Raw genomic sequence first — 5,255 nt, 5'->3', positions numbered from 1 at the left:
AAAAGCCAACAGAGATCACAAGAGATCAAAAAAAGTCACATCAAATAACAATCTAGACTCTCTAATTCTGTTGTATTAACTCCTTGAAAATTAGCAGAACCTACTGGGACATTTCTTTCTGAGGTCTTAAAGTCGTGAAGCCAATCTGAGTACAAAAGACTAAAAAGACCAAACACAGATGTATCCCTACCTATAGGAGAAGATCATTTACAGTGGTAGATTATTTACAGTGAAGAAAATTATTATTATTGTAGTAAATTGGTACTACATATTTTTTATTTTTATTTTTTTGATTCAGGGTTTCACTCTGTTGCCCAGGCTGGAAAGTAGTGGCATAATTATGGCTCACTGCAGCCTCGACCTCCCAGACACAGGTGATGTTCCTACCTCAGCCCCCCAGGTAGTTGGGACTACAAGTGCACACCACTACACTCAGCTAATCTTTTGTATTTTTTGTAGAGATAAGGTTTTACCATTTTTGTAGAGAGGTTTCACCTAGGCTCAAGTGACCTCCTGCCTCAATCTCCCAAAGTGCTGGGATTATAGGCATGAGCCCCCACACCTGGCCAATGTATTTTTAATAAGTCAAAACTTATTGTCAAGCGCAATAAAACAAATAGAAAATTTTTTATTTTATCATTCCTGACTTCTTAATCATCACACATTACCTCCTCACCTATGACTTCAAGTAAGCTCAACTACTGACAGTATAAATGTCTTACAGCCCTATATAACAAGGAAAAGCATTTAAGCATGGATGACGTAGAAACCTATGCTAGTAATTAGACAAAAATAATACAAATACAATAAAAATGTATCAGAAATGGAAATAATCTTTGATGTTAGATGAAAAAAGATGAAAAAAGGTGAAAATAAATAGAGCAAGAGTCAATTTCTGTTTCTTGCTTTTGGCTCTACTTTATCACTTTCTGGCGGACAACCTGTCAAACTAAAAAATCACTTACTCTTAAGATGACTGTACTATGCTATACTAACTGGGAGTGACTCATAAATGTTTGGTCCCACCCATACAGAAGAACTCTACAAGGAACTTTTAAAAAGTCAACAGGAAGCATATTTTCAGATGAGCACTTAAAGCAAAATCAGTAAAGAGTAGAAAGGACGTAACAGAATTATTTACTTGAAATGGAAAAGTTAATTGCATTTTCTTGGAGTGGGGTGCAGGAAACTCCCAAGGTGTGAGTCACTGGATTAAAGAACAACTGGATTCAGGATTTAGGCGAGCTAGAAAAGCAGGATTCAGAACACAGCAGAGCAAGTATGCAGCTCTCTGGCCCAAAAAGAAAAAAACCCATGTTGGATGTGTGCCTCCAGAGTTTGAGTCAGACAGAGAGAAAGACAGCGGAGAGGAAGGCATGGATAGATTTGACTTCAGCACATGGGAGAATCTAAAACTGTTTTATCTTTTGGTTTATTTCTTCCTTTATTTATATAGTACTAAAATATTTAAATTACATTCAAGCAAACAAGAATGAAAGCTATTTCAAAATCTCACATCTACAAGGATCTAGATGGCTTTGCCACAATGCTTGGCACACAGACTAGACCAACGAAGTTAATGTCATCACAACCTCTCTAGCATTAGCACTAACTTGATTTTGTTAATTTAGTATAACCAACAAATTTATAAAATATCTATTGCTATAGTTACTAGCAAGGAGGAATGCCTGTTTATTCACTAGAGTACATGCATTCATCTTGAATAAACTGACTACTTAACTCCTTGGCCTATTTATCTATCATAATCTTGATGGCCTTTTTTTAATACTGGAAAGAGAATTTACATATCTTATATACTCATGTTTCTGTCCTAATGAATGCAAACATGCCCAATTTCCATTTTTGTCATTTTTCATGGAATCAAAGTTTTCAAAGTTTATTTAGATGCTCACTGTTTTTATTTGCTTTCACTTGGTTTTAGACTGTAGTAGTTGTTCATCTACCAATAAATTCTGAAGTAGTTTTCATTACTACAGTCATACCGCATGTTTTAGAACTTTTCATTTACCTGCTCCAATCACTGCACTTTAACTCTCTTATACCATTTAATTATGTATTTCTTCTCAAGTATAGTGCTATCATCCATTTTTTAAAAGAAACTTTTCTTGTGGCTAAGCAATTACATAAAATTAAATGGGCTCCAGGCAATCCTACTCCTAGAGAAATTACCCAAGAGAAATGAAAGACACAAAGAATTGTACACAAATGTTCCTGGCAGTATTGTTCATAATAATCAAAAATTGGAAGTAATCTGAATGTCCATCAAACACTACATAAACAAAATATAGTATAGCTGAAATAAAAATGAATTAACTATTGATAGATGCTACAACATGCATGAACCTCAAAAACATAATGCTAAGTGAAAGAAACCAGCCAGATACAAAGTCTACATATTATATGACATTATTTGTTTGAAATTTCTAGAATATGCAAATCTATTATGGACAAAGAGCAGGGCAGGCACGGTGGCTCAAGCCTGGGAGGCTGAGGTGGGTGGATCACTTGAAGTCAGGAGTTCGAGACCAGCCTGGCCAACATGGTGAAACCCGGTCTCTACTAAAAATATTTTAAACAATTAGTCAGGCTTGGTGGCACAAGCCTGTAATCCCAGCTATTCAGGAGGTTGAGGCAGGAGAATCATTTGAACTCAGAAGACGGAGGTTGCAGTGAGCTGAGATCATGCCACTGCACTCCAGCCTGGGCAGAAAGAGCAAAACTCCATCTTAAAACAAACAAACAAACAAAAAACATACACACACACACACACACACACACACACACACACACAAAGAGCAGATTAGTAGTCGCCTAAGGCTGGCTTTGGGATATAGAATTAACAGCAAATGACACAGGGAATTTTTTTTGGAGTGATGCAATTATTTTATAGCTGAATTACAGTGATGGTTGCGTAACTGTATAGAATTACAAAAAAATCATTGACTTCAAGTATTTGACTTACGTTTATAATAAGTGAATTTTATGGAATGTAAATTATATCTCAATGAAGCTGTTTCTAAGAAGGCAAAGAACAGAAGAAGGATAAAAACAACAAAATATAAATATACACACATATTTTAAATAACCTTGAAACATAAAAATTTAAGGGAGTCAATTTGTTACTGTTGAATGTAGCAAAAAGTATTTAAATAATAAATATTCAGTGCTTCCAAGAGTACCATAAAAGAAACTTTTCACAAGCTGATCATCACGAGAATGCAAATGGGCACAACCTGTTGTGCCAACTGGCACAAACTACTGGAAAGTAGTTTGGCAAGGCATACCAAGAGAGCATTAAAAATGTGCTCTTTGATCTACTTCTGAGAATCTACCCTAAAGAAATAATTTAAAAAATGAATAAAGATCAGGGTATTAAGATACTGAGCAAAGCATGATTTACAATGGTTAAAAAAATAGTAAAAACAGTAAATATTCAACAATGGAAGAATGGACAAGAAAATTATAGCCTATCCATGAATACTATGTTCCCTTCAAAAATGTCTGTGGGCCTGCAGCCTGGTGCAGAGTATAATAACATCCTGGCCACTGCTGCTTGCACTAGACAGGAAGATGCCCACCTCCATCTCACCCTGTGTGGTGGGCTCACCCAGAAGCCAGCTAGCAGAGTGCTGGTAGCGTTCTGTAATTTTGCAAATGAGGCAAACTTGAAATTAAGAAATGTAACCTCAATGGTTGGAAGAGGGCTCTCCTATCACAATAGTGCTCACCAGGGAAGACGGACTCAAATATTAGAGGATGATGCAGACTGTTCATCAAATGGAATTAAAAAATGGACCCTTCTGTTTATACAGCTTATTTGCTGTATATTGTCACCAAAAATGACAGAAATTATTCATATTTCTGTCATTTTTGTGATGTCAGGAAGATTGCTGGGATGAGGAGGAAGGGAAGGACTTGAAGCCAGGATAAATTCCACAGATCATCTCATCACAGCCTGTTAGGCTCACGGCTTTAGCTTTACTCGTGAACTTTCTGTCCCAGAAATTCTTGCAGAGCTTACAGGACAAAGAGGAGGTTGTGCTAAAGGAAAAGTAGGATCAATGCATATGTATGCCAAGAACTTCTACAGGTGCCATGGCATTGTCAGAGCTCAGGTCTCCTGGGAGCTGCTATTGGCTTGGCCTGTGAGTATAACGGAAAAGATGAGGTCTGAATGACTTTATATTTGAGGCCTACGATACAGCCACTTTGTGGAAATTACCTCATATTTTCATCTGTGAGAAAAAAACTGCTATGGAATAAGGGCATCTGTTGAGACAGCAGCACCTCGCACTGATTACTGTAAGAGAGGCAATTTTGTACCTGGACTAAGATAGATAGAATGAATATTCTATGTGTCCATGAGGCAACAAAGTTTGCCTGTTGTATATCTGGAAAGGGGACCATACCGAAGAAGCTGCAGACTTACCATTATCAAGGCACAGTGTAAGTGATCCTGGAGTCAGTTGTACATAAGAAGAAATTCAAGAAGCAAGAGGACTGACTCTACTATGCTTCTCGAAGATAAAATGGTAAATAGCAATCTTGCCAGTGTTAAAGAATAAATGGACAGCCGGGCAGGGTGGCTCACGACTGTAATCCCAGCATTTTGGGAGGCTAAGGCAGGTGGATCACTTGAGGTCAGGAGTTCGAGACCAGCCTGGCCAGCATGGTGAAACCCCGTCTCTACTAAAAATACAAAAATGAGCCAGGTATGGTGGCGGATGACTGTAATCCCAGCTACCTTGGGAAGCTGAGGCAGGAAAATCGCTTGAGCCCAGGAGGCGGAGGTTGCAGTGAGCTGAGATGGCGCCACTACACTCCAGCCTGGGCTACAGAGCGAGACTCTGTCTCAAAAAAAAAGAATGAAAGGAAACCGATGTTGATACAACTGATCCCAAACTACCTTTGGAAGAATTAGGCCAGTACATTTATTGCATTTCGAAGTTTATGACGTAAATCAGTGGATCCAGTTTAAGTAGATTTTTATTTTTTTAAGACTGGGTCTTACTCTGTTGCCCAGGCTGGATTGCAGTGGTGCAATCATAGCTCACTGTAACCTCAAATCTCTGGGCTCATGCAATCCCGCTGCTTTAGCCTCCAGAGTAGAATCAGATCATTCTAAGGGAGACTGTAAATTTACTATTATGCCTCAATGGAACATCCATGGTCAACTGTAAGAAACTTTGTATTCTTAACTTTGTTAAAACAAGCAAATCAAAAAGCTTGCGAAT

At 37.9% G+C, this 5,255-nt stretch overlaps 1 pseudogene; it reads left to right on the top strand.

Annotated features, from left to right (window-relative positions):
• Positions 1 to 3,518: 3,518 nt before the first annotated feature.
• LOC108543584 (pyruvate dehydrogenase E1 component subunit alpha, somatic form, mitochondrial-like) lies at positions 3,519 to 4,586 on the top strand (annotated as a pseudogene).
• The last annotated feature ends 669 nt before the right edge of the window (positions 4,587 to 5,255 follow it).

This window comes from Rhinopithecus bieti, unplaced genomic scaffold, assembly GCF_001698545.2.
Source record: "Rhinopithecus bieti isolate Rb0 unplaced genomic scaffold, ASM169854v2 scaffold_21649, whole genome shotgun sequence".
Classification (NCBI taxonomy): Eukaryota; Metazoa; Chordata; class Mammalia; order Primates; family Cercopithecidae; genus Rhinopithecus; species Rhinopithecus bieti.
Note: the sequence above shows the minus strand (reverse complement) of the source record. Positions and strands in the feature narration are given on the sequence as shown.